The sequence below is a fragment of the Delphinapterus leucas genome, chromosome 11 (genome assembly GCF_059928025.1).
Source record: "Delphinapterus leucas isolate spDelLeu-1000000601 "Yukka" chromosome 11, BTC_Dleu_Yukka2, whole genome shotgun sequence".
Taxonomy (NCBI): domain Eukaryota; kingdom Metazoa; phylum Chordata; class Mammalia; order Artiodactyla; family Monodontidae; genus Delphinapterus; species Delphinapterus leucas.
Genome location: NC_143139.1, coordinates 23,454,630 through 23,470,886, shown reverse-complemented (window position 1 = coordinate 23,470,886; position 16,257 = coordinate 23,454,630). Strand labels below are relative to the sequence as shown.

At 36.4% G+C, this 16,257-nt stretch overlaps 1 protein-coding gene across 3 annotated transcripts in view; it reads right to left on the bottom strand.

The window, feature by feature from the left end:
- The window catches only part of CCDC91 (coiled-coil domain containing 91), a 411,994-nt gene that overhangs the window by 372,341 nt on the left and 23,396 nt on the right, over nucleotides 1-16,257 (bottom strand). For 2 of the 3 annotated variants that reach the window (XM_089920446.1, XM_089920447.1), the window contains exon 1: nucleotides 5,209-10,843. The exons of the other annotated variant lie outside the window; for it this stretch is intronic. The gene's annotated coding sequence lies outside the window, so the exon portion shown is untranslated. Of the gene's footprint in view, nucleotides 1-5,208; nucleotides 10,844-16,257 lie in introns of those variants that run through there. 3 annotated transcript variants of the gene reach the window in all.

Below are 16,257 nucleotides of genomic sequence, written 5' to 3'. Positions count from 1 at the left end.
GAGGCCCATGTACCGCAAAAAAAAAAAAAAAAAAAAAAAAGAAAATGAACAGGGAAATCCTGTAACTATACTGAAGATGTCTAATTAAACAAACAACATAAAATTTGTACACCAAAATCCTTCACATTATAGTAAAATAACTGGGTGTTTTCTAAATAGCTGTTGAGTAAAATGATCTATTATGGATGCAGAAATGAGAAATGTCTGGTTTCTTAAGGTTTACTAAGAGTAGGAAGTGATATGTCTAAGATATAGGAAATGACCAAAAAATATGGTGCATACTCCTGGTGTGTAAATTCTACCCAAAGATTTAATGACAGGTTAAAAGGAAAAACTTTACTTTTCACAGTAAATAACAAACTATACTTTATACTTTGTTATATTTATAAAATGTAACACAGAATAAAAGATAAAGAGAATAAATGAGGGGCTTCCCTGGTGGCGCAGTGGTTGAGAGTCCGCCTGCCGACGCAGGGGACATGGGTTCGTGCCCCGGTCCAAAAAGATCCCACGTGCCGTGGAGCAGCTGGGCCCGTGAGCCACGGCTGCTGAGCCTGCGCGTCCGGAGCCTGTGCTCCGCAACGGGAGAGAGGCCACAACAGTGAGAGGCCTGCGTACCGCGAAAAAAAAATAAAAAGAATAAATGAAAACAAAAAAAAAAATTTTCTAAATATCACCAGAAGTTTACTCACAAACATCTTTACTACCACACACCACTGGAGTTTCTATTATTTCTGTACTATGGTTACTTCAAAGTAAAAGTATGATAAAGTTTGGAGAGAAGTTTAAACTATATCCGCAAAGTATACAGATAGCATTCTACTTTCAATCAAAATGGAGACAGACCACATTTAATGTCCCAACTAAAAGAACTACAAAACTGAAAAAAATATATGAAACAATTGCTTTTAGATAGTGGATAACAGACAGCAGAGAGTTATAATTCCTGAGAGAAAGGAAACAAACAAGGTAAGCATTACAAATGACCAGTTTACAAACTGTTGTCAGTTTACAAGCCGGAATATATGGCGGGGAAACCCAAGCCTCTCACTGAGTTGAGGAGACAGAGTTAAAAGTTTATAAGGTAGCTAGAATTTCCAGGGCCAAGAACTTGAGAAGAGAGAACTACACCAAATAAGAACTCTAGAGATAGAAAGGTCTGCTCAAGTCTTGGGCGGAGTACTAACCTCTACGCACATGAGAGAAAACTACACAATGATAGAAAAAGAAAAACAAAAGTAAGCAGAACATCTGGAGCTCACGCAAGCTGGCAATAGTTTGTATTCCTATCAGTCAGAGTGGATAAACCTCTCAAAACATAGAGCATTCAGGTGAATCCCCTGGAGGGCATCTCCTTAGCAATGACGCTAAATTAGAAAAAACAAAAGGCTTTTTTGGACCCACACTAACAAATCTTAAAATGTGCCTCAAAATAATCCAACTGAATCCACGTAATATAACTTAAAGCCAGAACAAAATACAGCACTATTTGAAATAATACAACAAAATTCAGCAATCAACAAGATAAAATTCAAAATGTCTTAATCCAATCAAAAACTAACAGGCATACAAAAAGATTAGGAAAATAGGACCTATAACCAAGAAAAAAATCACTCAATAAAAACAGAAATTAACAAGATGATGCAATAAGCAAAGACATGAGAACAGCTGTTATAAATATGTTTCATATGTTTAAGAAACTAGAAGAAAAAATGATCATGGTTATAAGGAACATGGAAGATGTAAAAAAAACTCAAATGGAACTTCCAGAGGAGAACTTCTAAAACAAAAAATACAGAGGATGAGATTAACAGCAGATTAAACACTACAGAAGACAAGATCATGAAGTTTAAAAATTCCATCAGTAATTATTCAAAATGAAGTAGAAAAAGAAAGAATACTGAGAAAAACTGGAATAATATCAGGTAGTCTAAAACATGTGTAATTGGAGGTTCAGAAAAGAAAGGAAAGGGTGTGGAACAGAACATATGAAGAAATATAGCTGAAAATTTTCTACATTTCATGAAAACTATAAACCCAGAGATCCAGAGATCTAAACAACAGCTAAGCAGAACAAACATAAAGAAATCATAGCAATGCACATCATATTCTTTTGTGAAAAACTAAGAAAAGAGAAAAATTTTTAAACAAGCCAAAAAAGGGGACACATTACATACAAAAGAACTAAAATAAGAATAAAAGCAGACTTCTTGTCAGAAACCAGGTAAGCCAAAAGACAACTGGTAAATATTTTAAAGTACTGAAAGGAAAAAAATATATGGCAGCATACAATTCTTTTCCCAGAGAAAATATCATGAAAAACTGAAGGGGAAAACAAGACATTTTCCAAGACAAACAAAAGCTCAGAGAATTGTTTGCTAGCAGCCCAGCACTAAAAGAAATGTTAAAGAAAATTCTTCAGAGACAAGAAAAATGAAACTAGATTGGAATTTAGATCCGCACAAAAGGAATTAGGAGTGCCAGAAATGATAAACATGGGAATAAATACAAAAATTTAAAGACGGAAAGTGGCAAAGGCGCCCTCAGAAGCAATGGGGTCCCCAGCTGCAGGTAGGGAACTAGGTGGGGGAATCGTTTAATACTTCACATTAGGACAAATATGTGAAAGTTCCTGCCAACCCATGAGAATTTCTTACTTCGGACATTTTTTGTTCTACTTACTGCACAATTTTCTTAGAAGTTCTTTTTTGATGCCATGCTCTGTGACTTGCATCAAAAGAGGAGTTTCTCTTCATCAAGATTCCTAACATTGGTAATGTGATGAATAAATCTGAGGTCATTGGGGGTGGAGGTGAAGGAGCCTATGAAATAGTACTTAAATGCAGACACAAGATAAGACATTAGTGTGAATGCCTCTTAATAGGGAAAATTCCTTTCAGAATTAAAAGAGAAAGGAAAGACAGCCCTACCAGGTGTCAAAGGAATGTGGATAGAAGAGGCAGAGTTAAGGCAGTAAATGCATGAAATTGTGGAAATCAAGAAATTCAAGGACAGGGAAACCTTGTGGTGTGTGGGGAGCCTTGGGTCCCAGGCCAGGAATTGGGCCTGAGCCTCTGGGATGGGAGCGCCAAGTCCAGGATGCTGGAATGCCAGAGAATCCCTGACCCTAGGGAATATTCATCAGGAAGACCTCTCCTGGAGGTCTCTGTCTCAACTCCAAGACCCAGCTCCACCCAACTGTCTGCAGGCACCAGTGCTGAATGCCACATGCCAAACGACAAGCAAGACAGGACCACAAACCCACCCATCCGCAGATAGACTACCTAAAGTCATAAAGCCCACAGACACCCCAAAACATACCACCTGACGCAGCCCTGCCCATCAGAGGGAAAAGATACAGCTCCACCCACCAGAACACAGGCACCAGTCCCACCCATCAGGAAGCCTACACAAGCCACTGGACTAACCTCACCCACTGGGGGCAGACACCAAAAGCAAGAGGAACTATGAGCCTGCAGCCTGTGGAAAGGAAACCTCAAACACAATAAGTTAGACAAAATGAAAAGACAGAGAAATATGTTCCCATGAGTGCACAAGGTAAAAACACACAAGATGAAATAAATGAATAAGAAATAGGTAATCTACTTGAAAAAGAATTCAGAGTAATGATAGTAAAGATGACCCAAAATCTCAGAAATAGAATGCAGAAAATACAAGAAATGTTTAACAAGGACCTTGAAGAACTAAAAAACAAACTGTGATGAACACCACAATAACTGAAATTAAAAATACACTAGGAGGAATCAATAGCAGAATAACTGAGGCAGAAGAACAGATAAGTGAGCTGGAAGACAGAATGGTGCAAATAACTGCCATGGAGCAAAATAAAGAAAAAAGAATGAAAAGAATTGAGGACACTCTCAGAGGCCTCTGGGACAACGTTAAATGCACTGACATTCAAATTATAGGGGTCCCAGAATAAGAAGAGGAATAAAAAGGGTCTGAGAAAACATTTGAAGAGACTATAGTCAAAAACTTCCCTAACATGTTAAATGAAATAGTCAATCAAGTCCAGGAAGCGCAGAGAGTCCCATCAGGATAAACCCAAGGAGAAACACTCCAAGGCACGTATTAAACACAAACAAAACTTAAATACAGGGCTTCTCTGGTGGCGCAGTGGTTGAGGGTCCACCTGCCAATGCAGGGGACACGGGTTCGTGCCCCGGTCCGGGAAGATCCCACATGCCGCGGAGCGGCTGGGCCTGTGAGCCATGGCCACTGAGCCTGTGCTCCGCAACGGGAGAGCCCACGACAGTGAGAGGCCCGCGTACTGTGAAAAAAAAAAAAAACTTAAATACAAGGAAAAAGTATTTAAAAATGCAGCAAGAGAAAAGCAACAAATGACATACAAGGAAATGCCCATAAGGTTATCAGCTGATCTTTCAGCAGAAATTCTGCAGGCCAGAAGGGAGTGGCAGGCTATATTTAAAGTGATTAAAGAGAAAATCCTACAACCAAGATTACTATACCCAGCAAGGATCTCATTCAGAATCAATGGAGAAATCAAAGGTTTTACAGACAAGCAAAAGCTAAGAAAATTCAGCACCACCAGACCAGCTTTGCAACAAACGCTAAAAGAACATCTCTAGGCAGGAAACACAGGAGAAGAAAAAGATCTACAAAAATGAACCCAAAACAATTAAGAAAATGATAATAGGAACATACATATCGATAATTAACTTAAAGGTAAATGGATTAAATACTCCAACCAAAAGGCACAGACTGGCTGAATGGATACAAAAACAAGACCCATATGTATGTTGTCTACAAGAGACCCACTTCAGACATAAGGACACATACCGATCTAAAGTGAGGGTATGGAAAAATATATCCCATACAAATGGAAATCATAAGAAAGCTGGAGTAGCAATACTCATATCAGAAAAAATAGATTTTAAAATAAAGTCTGTCATAAGAGACAAGGAAGGTCACTACATAATGATCAAGGGATCAATCCGAGAAGAAGATATAGCAACTGTAAATATTCATGCACCCAACACAGGAGCACCTAAATACATAAAGCAAGTGCTAACACCTGTAAAAGTAGAAATCGATAGTAACACAATAGTACTGGGGCACGTTAACACTCCACTTGCACCAATGGATAGATCATCCAGACAGAAAATTAATAAGAAAACACAAGCCTTAAATGACACATTAGACCAGATATATTTAATTGATATTTACAGGACATTCCATCTGAAAGCAGCAGAATACACTTTCTTCTCAAATGCACATGGAACATTCTCCAGGATAGATCACATCTTGGGTCACAAATCAAGCCTCTGTAGGTTTAAGAAAATTAAAATCATATTAAGCATCTTTTCCAACCACAATGATATAAGATTAGAAATCAATTACAGGAAAAAAAAACTGTAAAAAAACACAAGCACATGGAGACTAGACACATGCTACTAAATAACCAAGGGACCACTGAAAAAAATCAGAGGAAACCAAAATATACTGAGAAACAAATGACAATGAAAACACGACGACCCAAAGCCTATGGGATGCAGCAAAAGCCGTTCTAAGAGGGAAGTTTACAGCAGTACAATCCTACCTCAAGAAACAAGAAAAATCTCAAATAAACAATCTAACCTTGCAACTAGAGAAAGAAGAACAAACAAAGCCCAAAGTTAGTAAAGGAAAGAAATCATAAAGATCAGAGCAGAAAGAAATGAAATAGAAACGAAAAGAACAATAGCAAAGATCAATAATACTAAAAGCTGGCTCTTTGAGTAGATAAACCAAATTGATAAACCTTTAGCTAGACTCAAGAAAAAAAGGGAGAGGACTCAAATCAATAAAATTAGAAATGAAATGGAGAAGTTACAACTCACAATGCAGAAATACAAAGAATCGTAAGAGACTAGTACATGCAACTACGTGCCAGTAAAATGGACAACCTGAAAGAAATGGACATATTCTTAGAAAAGTATCACCTTCCAAGACTGAACCAGGAAGAAATAGAAAACATGAACAGACAAATCACAAGTAATGAAATTGAAACTATGATTAAAAATCTTCCAAAAAGCAAAAGTTCAGGACCAGATACCTTCACAGGTGAATTCTATCAAATACTTAGAGAAGAGCTAACACCCATCCTTCTCAAACTCTCAAAAAATTGCAGAGGGAGGAACACTCCCAAACTTATTCTATGAGGCCCCCATCACCCTGATACCAAAACCAGACAAAGATATCACAAAAAAAGAAAATTACAGGCCAATACCACTGATGAACATAGATGCAAAAATCCTCAGCAAAATACTAGCAAACCGAATCCAACAACACATTAAAAGGACACCAAGATCAAGTGAGATTTATCCCAAGGAATGCAAGGATTCTTCAATATACTTAAATCAATCATTGTGATACACCACATTAACAAACTGAAGAATAAAAAACATATGATCACCTCAATAGATGCAGAAAAAGCTTTTGACAAAATTCAACACCCATTTATGATAAAAACTCTCCAGAAAGTGGGCACAGAGGGAACCTACCTCAACATAATAAAGGCCATATACAACAAACCCACAGCAAACTTCATTCTCACTGGTGAAAAACTGAAAGCGTTTCCTCTAAGATCAGGAGCAAGACAAGGATATCCACTCTTGCCACTATTACTCAACATAGTTTTGGAAGTCCTAGCCACAGCAATGAGGGAAGAAAAAGAAATAAAAGGAATCCAAATTGGAAAAAAAAAAGTAAAACTGTCACTGTTTGCTGATGATATGATACTATACATAGAAAATCCTAAAGATGCCACCAGAACACTACTAGAACTAATCAATGAATTTGGTAAGGTTGCAGGATACAAAATTAATTCACAGAAATCTCTTGCTTTCCTATACACTAACAACAAAAGATCAGAAAGAGAAATTAAGGAAAAAATCCTATTTACCACTGCAACAAAAAGAACAAAAAATAAACCTTCCTAAGGAGGCAAAAGAACTGTACTCAGAAAACTATAAAACACTGATGAAAGAAATCAAAGATGACAGAAACAGATGGAGAGATATACCATGCTCCTGGATTGGAAGAATCAATATTGTGAATATCACTATACTACCCAAAGCAATCTACAGGTTCAATGCAATCCCTATCAAATTACCAATGGCATTTTTCACAGAACTAGAACAAAAAATTTTACAATTTGTAGAGAAACACAAAAGACCTCGAATAGCAAAAGCAATCTTGAGAAAAAAAAAAAAACGGAGCTGGAGAAATCAGGCTCCCTGACTTTAGACTACTTACAGGGCTACAGTAATCAAGACAGTTTGGTACTAGCACAAAAACAGAAATATAGATCAGTGGAACAGAATAGAAAGCCCAGAGATAAAACCACACACCTACAGTCACTTAATCTATGACAACAGAGGCCAAAATATACAATGGCGCAAAGACAGCCTCTTCAGTAAGTGGTGCTGGGAAAAGTGGACAGCTACAAGAATGAAATTAGAACACTCCCTAAAACCATACAAAAAATAAACTCAAAATGGATTAAAGACCTAAATGTAAGGCCAGGCACTATAAAGCTCTTAGAGGACAACATAGTTTGAACACTCTTTGACATTAATCGCAGCAAGATCTTTTTTGACCCACCTCCTAATTAGAATACAAATAGAAATAAACAAATGGGACCTAATGCAACTTCAAAGCTTTTGCACTGCAAAGGAAAGCAAAACAAAAAGACAACCCTCAGAATGGGAGAAAATATTTGTAAATGAAGCAACTGACAAAGGACTAATCTCCAAAATATACAAACAGCTCATGCAACTCAATATCAAGAAAACAAACAACCCAATCCAAAAATGGGCTGAAGACCTAAACAAACATTTCTCCAAGGATGACATACAGATGGCTAAGAGGCACATGAAAGGATGCTCAATATCACTAATTATTAGAGAAGTGCAAATCAAAACTGCAATGAGGTATCACCTCACACCGGTGAGAATGGCCATCATCAAAGTCTACAAACATTAAATGCTGGAGACAGTATGGAGAAAAGGGAACCCTCTTGCACTGCTGATGGGAATGTAAATTGATACAGCCGCTATGGAGAACAGTATGGAGGTTCCTTAAAAAACTAAAAAAAGGGCTTCCCTGGTGGCGCAGTGGTTGAGAGTCCGCCTGCCGATGCAGGAGATACGGGTTCGCGCCCCGGTCCAGGAGGATCCCACATGCCACGGAGCGGCTGGGCCCGTGAGCCGTGGCCGCTGAGCCTGCGCATCCAGAGCCTGTGCTCCGCGGCGGGAGAGGCCACAACAGTGAGAGGCCTGCGTACCACAAAAAAAAAAAAAAAAACTAAAACTAGAACTACCATATGACCCAGCAATCCCACCACTGCACTGGGCATATACACAGAGGAAACTATGATATATGCACCCCAATGTTCACTGCAGCACTATTTACAATAGCCAGGACATGGAAACAACCTAAATGTCCATCAACAAAGGAATGAATAAAGAAGATGTGGTACATATATACAATGGAGTATTACTTGGCCATAAAAAGGAACAAAATTGGGTCATTTGTTGAGACGTGGATGGACCTAGAGACTGTCATACAGAGTGAAGTACGTCAGAAAGAAAAAAACAAATAATGTATATTAACGCATATATGTGGAATCTGAAAAAAATGGTATAGATGATCTTATTTACAAAGCAGAAATAGAAACAGATGTAGAGAACAAATGTAAGGATACCAAGGGGTAAGGGGGGGATAAATTGGCAGATTGGGATTGACATATATACACTATTGATACCAGGTATAAAATAGATAACTAATGAGAACCTACTGTATAGCACAGGGAACTCTACTCAGTGCTCTGTGTTGACCTAAATGGGAAGGAAATCCAAAAAAGAGGGGATATACGTATACATATAGCTGATTCACTCTGCTGTACCGTAGAAACTAACACAACATTGTAAAGCAATATACCCCTATAAAAATTTTAAAACTTTTTAAATTTTAAAGATACCTGACTACACAGAGCAAAAATAATAACAATGAATTGTTTGCTTTACAGAATACGTAAAAGTAAACTAAATGATATCAATACCACAAATGATGAGAGGAAATGGAATTATACTGTTGTAAAGTTCTTACACTGTACATGAAATGGAATGACATTATTTGAGATTAGACTAATAAGTAAAAGATATATATTGTAGATCGTAAAGCAATGAATTAACTGGCAAAAATATACACCTAGTAAGCATAAAATTAAATTTTAAAAAACCCTCAAATCTAAAATAACTTAGAGAAAATAGGGAAAAAAACAGAAAGGGAAAGTGGAAAACAAACAGCGAAATAATATATTTAAACTCGACCATATTGATCAGTACATTAAATGTAGTAGATCTAAAGAACTAAAGCAGAGACTGTCACATTAAATAAAAATCAAGACCTAACTACATGCCACGAAAAATTCATTTTGGCTATGAAGACAAAAAAAAATAAAGCTAAACAGCTGAAAAAGACATACCATGCAATCAATAATAAAAATAAAGCTGAAATGGCTATATTAGTATCAGAAAAATTAGACTTCAGGTCAAAAAATATTACAGGGGATAAAGAAAGAGATTTCAGGCAGCCAAGGCTGAGAGTCAGTTTTCTAATTTGTGAAGCCAGAAGCAGGAGAAAGAAGCTATGATTCTGTACCCTGGGCTCTGCATGCTAAGATAAACCACCTCCAGCACTGTCTGCAAGTAAGAAATCTAGGAGAAGAGATCAAGATGGAGTAGAAGGACGAGGAACTCACCTTCCCCCATGAACACATCAAAACTACATTTACAGTGAAACAATTCTCACTGAATACTAACTGGAGACTGGCAGAAAGATACTTTACAAACAAGCCTGTAAGAAAGATCCACACAGAATTGGGTAGGGAGGGAAGAGAAGCAATCAGGTCGAGGCTTGTGCTCATGGGAGGGGACTCAGAAGGGAAGACAGATTACATGGGTAGAGATCCTACCTGAGAAGTAAGTGATTTGAGCCACATGTTAGGCGCCCAGCCCTAGGGTCTGACACCAGAAACAGCAGTCCTCTTTTCAGTTGGATGGCCGGTGGGACTAGCAGGAGACCTGTGGAAAGCCTGTGCTCTGCTCGTGAGGACCTTGCACATGCTTGCTTATTCCTGCAACAAGGCAGAGACGGCAGACTGAAACTGTGCAGGTTGCTTGCCGGTTTGCTGTGACTGCCCTGGTGCGCACCCCAGCCTGAACCAAGCAACAGTTCCAGCCCCGCTTGCTTCACAACACAGCTCCACTATAGGGTGAGGGCTGATGCAGCTGAGGGGAGAGTTCAGCTGTGAGGGATAAAGGCTATTCAGACTAGGACAGACAACAGAACAGGGTGGGGACAGCCATTACTGGCGCTTATACAGGCAGAGCATCAGGAGCAGTCTGGGTCTCTGACTGTGGCCCGACCACCACAGCCTATGCCCAAACTGACACCTAGTGCCTGCATCAGCCCCTCTTGCTCCAGCACTACTCCCATCTGTGGCAAGGGTGCTGGTGCTGAGAGGGGATAGAGCACATACTTAAATGGGACGGAGCAAGCTTAGACCCAACCCTCACAGCTTCTGCTCCAGCAACTTGAGACCCAATCCCAATAGATGGTGGCAGCCAGTGAGCAGAGAAGAAGCCCTGGCCCACACCTGACTCTGGCCCTAGCACCTACCACCTCCTACCAAGGTGATAGCTGCCAGCACACCCCAGGGAAAAGATGTAACTTGTGTTCATGTCAGATCCAGCTATCCTACTGCAGCCACTGGGCACATGTGGACTGTACAGGGAAACTCCCACACAAAGACACCCCTACAAGACAGAAATAGGTAACTGCTTCACCTACTTTCATAGAGACAGAGAAAGTAAGCAAAATGAGAAGACAGAAGAAGTTGTTTCCATTGAAAAAGAAAGAGGAAACAAAATGAAAAAGCAACTAATGAACAGAAATAAGCAATTTATCAGATAAAGAGTTCAAATCATTAGTATCAAGAATGCTAACTAAATTAGAAAAGAGGATAGATGAACACAGTGAGAAATTTAACAAGAAGCTAAATAGAAATTATAGAAAAGAACCAGCCAGAATGAGGAATACAATAACTGAAATGAAAAACATACTAGAAGGAATTAACAGCAGACTAGGTGATAAAGAAGAATGTATAAGTGGTCTGAAGGAATAATAGAAACCACTCAATCAGAAAAACAAAAACAAATTTAAGAAATAAGAACAGTGTAAGGGATCTCTAGGACAACATCAAGCACACCAACATTCACATCATAGGACTGCCACAGGAGAAGAGAAAGAGAAGGGGGTCAAAATTGTATTTGATAAAACTGCGGCTGAAAACTTACCAAATCTAAGGAAGTAAACAGATATCCAGACATAGGGAGCACAAAGGGTCCCAAACAAGTTGAACCCAAAGCGACTCACACCAAGACATATCATAATTAAAATGGCAAAAGTTAAAGATAAAGAGAGAAAGGCAGATAAAGATAAAGGCAGCAAAAGACAGCCAAAGACCCATATACAAGGGAAGCTCCATTAGGCTATCAGCTGATTTTTCTGCAAAAACTTTGCAGACCAGAACGGAGTGGCGTAATAAACTCAAAGTGCTAAGAGGGAAAAACCTACAACCTAGGATACTCTACCCAGCAACATTATCATTTACAATTGAAGGAAAGATTAAAATTAATTAATTAATTAATATCTTCTCATACAGGCAAAAACTAAGAGTTCATCAATACTAAACCTACCCTAAAACCAATGTTAAAGGGTCTTCTCTAAGTGCAAAAGAAAAGGTTATAACAAGAAGTAAGAAGCTATAGAAAAGGAAAAATCCCACTAATAAAGGCAAATACATAGTAAAGACATAAACTAGAATGAAGATTAAAAGAAGAAATACTGTAAATTGAAGTATAGCTATAATAATCAGTAAATGGATAAATATCAAGATGTAAAATATCACATCAAAAACACAAAATGTAGCAGAGGGGAGTAAAAAATGCAGATATTTTAGGATATGTTTAAACTTAAATGACTACCTGTTTAAAACAGGTACAGAGAGAACATATTTCAACATAATAAAGGTCATTTATGGCAAACCCACACCTAACATCATACTCCAAGGTAAAAAGCTGAAAACCTTCCTCTAAGATCGGGAACAAGACAAGGATGGCCACTCTTGCCACCTGTATTTAACATAGTACTGGAATTCCAAGCCACAACAATTGGACAGGAAAAAGAAATAAAACATAAATTGGAAGGGAAGAAGTAAAACTGTCACTCTTTGCAGTTGATATAAAACTGTGTACAGAAAACCCTAAAGTCTCCAACAAAAAGCTATTAGAAATAATAAATAATTCAGCAAAGTTGTAGGATACAAGATATATAGAAATATTTTTCCTTTCAATACAGTAAAAATTAACTATGAGAAAGAGAAAGCAAGAAAACAATTCCATTCAAAATTACATCAGGGAATTCCCTGGTGGGCCAGTGGTTAGGACTTCATGCTTTCATTGCAAGGGGCTGGGTTCACTCCCTTGTCGGGGAACTTAGATCCCACAAGTCATGCAATGCAGGAAAAAAAAAAAAAAATTGCATCAAAAAGAATAAAATTCATAGGGATAAATTTAACCAAGAAGATGAAAGACCTATACTCTGAAAACTACAGAACACTGATGAAGGAAACTGAAGATGATACAAAGAAATAGAAAGATATCTAGTGTTCTTAAACTGGAAAAATTAATATTGCTAAAATGGCCATAATCCCCAAAGCAATTTAGAGATGTAATACAATCCCTATCAAAATACCCATGAAATTTTTTACAGAACTAGAACAAATAATCCTAAAATTTATATGGAACAACAAAAGACCCCAAACTATCACAGCAATCTTGAGAAAGAACAAAGCTGGAGGTATCATGCTCCCTAACTTCAGTCTATATTACAAAGCTATAGTAATCAAAACACCATGGTATTGACATAAAAACAGACACAAAGGTCAATGCAAAAGAATAGAGGGCCCAGAAATAAACCCACGTGCTTATGGTCAATTAATCTATGACAAAGGAGGCAAGAATATACAATGCAAAAAAGACAAACTCTTCAACAAGTGGTGCTGGGAAAACTGGACAGCTACATGTAAGAGAATGAAATTAGAAATTTTCCTCACACTATACACAAAAATAAACTCAACGTGGATTAAAAACCTAAATGTAAGACCTGAAACCATAAAAGTCCTAGAAGATAACATAGGCAGAACATGCTTTGACATAAATCACAACAATATTGTTTTGGATCCGTCTCCTAAGGCAAAAGAAACAAAAGCAAAAATAAACAAATGAAAGGTAATTAAACTTAACAACTTTTGCATAGCAAAGGAAACCACTGACAAAAAGACAATCTACTTAACAAAAGAATATATTTGCACATGATACAACTAATAAGGAGTTAATATCCAAAATATATAAACAGCTCGTAAAATACAATACCAAAAAAAAAAAAACCCAATCAAAAAATGAGCATAACCCAAATATACACTTTTCCAAAGAAGATACACAGATGGCCAACAGGTACATAAAGACTCTCAACATCACTAATCATCAGAGAAATGCAAATCAAAACAACAAAGAGATATCACCTCACACCTGTCAGAATGGCTATCATCAAAAAGTCTAGAAATAACAAATGTCATCAAGGATGTGGGGAAGACAGAACCTTAGTACACTGTTGGTGGGAATGTAAACTGGTGTAGTCACTATAGAAAACAGTATGGAGGTTCCTCAAAAAAGCTAAAAATAGAACTACTATATGATCCAGCAATTCCACTGCTAGCTATATATCAAAAAAAATGAAAACACTAATTTGAAAAATATACACGGACCCCAATGTTCACAGCAGCATTATTTACAATAGCCAAGATATGGAAGCAACCTAAGTGTCCATCAACAGATAATGTATAAAGAAGATATGCTATATATATATATATATATATATATACATATATATATATACACAATGGAATATTACTCAACCATAAAAACAAATGAAATTCTGCCATTTGCAGTAATGTGGATGAACCTAGAGGGTATTATGCTTAGTGAAATAAGTCAGACAAAGAAAGACAAATACCCTAGGTTATCACTTATATGTGGAATCTGAAAAATAAAACAAAACAAATGTACATAACAAAACAGAAACAGACTCACAGATACAGAGAACAAACTAGTGGTTACCAGTGGGGAGAGGGGAGGGGGAAGGGGCAAGATACGGTTATGGGATTAAGAGACACAACTATTATATATAAAATAAATAAGCAACAAGGATATCTTGTACAGCACAGGAAAATATAACCATTATTGTGTAATAACTTTGAGTGATGTACAGTCTATAAGAATATTGAATTACTATGTTGTACGCCTGTTACTAGTATTATAAATCAACTATACTTCAATAAAATTTTTTTAAAAAATAAAAGCAGCAGACGCTTGCAAAATACAAATTGGAAATTGGAGAAAAATATCAATATATTTATATTCTCCCATTGTACACTTACAAAGGAGAAATTTGGTAGAGGTCACTGGAGAAACTTTGCCCAAGTTAAACCCCATTTAAAATAGCAACTAATAATTACTACAGGCAGAGATTCTTTTGTCTGTTTGGTTCACTCACGTATTTCCAGGGCCTGGTACACTGTATGTGCACAAATATTTGCTGAATGAATGAATGGATAATTTTCTTAAATTAATGGGGGATACCTTCATAATGTGATATATTATTCCAAATACCATGTACAACAAATGTTTAGTTTAAAATGTATTGTCTAAAACAAAACAAAAAATATACTAAAAGAGATTTCATAATGACAAAGAAGACAATTCTTCAAGCAGACATAACAATACTAAATATAAATGCATCTAAGAACAGATTTTAAAATACATGAAGCAATGAGTGATAAAACTGAAATGACAGATAAACTAAAAATCATAAGGTAGAGATTTTGACACTCTTCTCTAAGTAATTGATGAAATAAGTAGAAAGAAAATCAGTGGATATGTCGATGAATTGAACAGTATTACCAATCACTTTGATCTAACCAATACATCTGAAAAACTCTACATAACAGGTGAACATTAGACATTCTTTTCAAGTGCACATGAAATATTTAAAGATAAATGCTATTCTGAGCCATAAAACAAGTCTCAATAGATTTAAAAATACTGAAATCATACAAAGTATCTTCTCTAAGCACAGAAGAAACATATTAAAAAGCAATGTAAGAAATAAATCTGGAAATTCCCCAAAATACCTGATAATTAAACAACACAATTCTAAATAACACACTATATATCACAAGAGAAACTGAGAAATATTTTGAGGTGAATATAACTGGAAATACTATATATCTAAATTTTGGGGATGCAGCTACAACAGTGCTTTCAGGGAAATTTATAAACATTATATACTTATATTTAGAAAACAAGAAAGGAGTCAAATAACTGATCTATCTCCTTAAGAAACCTAAAAATGTAGAGCCTATTAAACTCAAAGCAAGCACAAAAAAGAAAGTAACAAAGAACAGTAATTAATAAAATAGAAAATACAAAAACAGACAAAATTACAGAAAACAAAAGATGATTCTTCCCAAATATCAATGAAATTGATAACAAAAACAAAGAAATGACACAAATTACCAATATCAGGAATGGAAGAATTTTTCAATATTAGGACATTTCTAGAAACATACAGGTATTAAAATAATAAGGGAACATTATACAAAATTTTTTGCCAATAATTTCAAATATTTACATAAAATGTACAAATTTCTGGAAATATGGAAAACTTCCAAAAGTCACTCCAGAAAAATAAACAAACTGACTACACCCAGATCTATTAAAGAAGTTGATTTCATAGTTAAAAACCTTCTACAATGAAACCTTTAGGCACAGAAGGCTTTACTGGAGAATTCTATGAGATTCAAAAAAGAAATAGAAATTTTTTATGAACGCTTTAAGAAAATAGAGAAGTAAACTGGTATTTGGCATTACTTTGATACCAAAACCAAAGACCAGAGAGTAAAATATGAAATAACATCCCATATCAATATAGATGAAAAAAAAAAAACTTAAAAAAGTGTTAACAACTCAAATCCACCAATATATGAAGATAAAATATCATGAAAAATAAGGTTTATCTCAGGAATGCAAGTTTGCTTGAATACCCAAA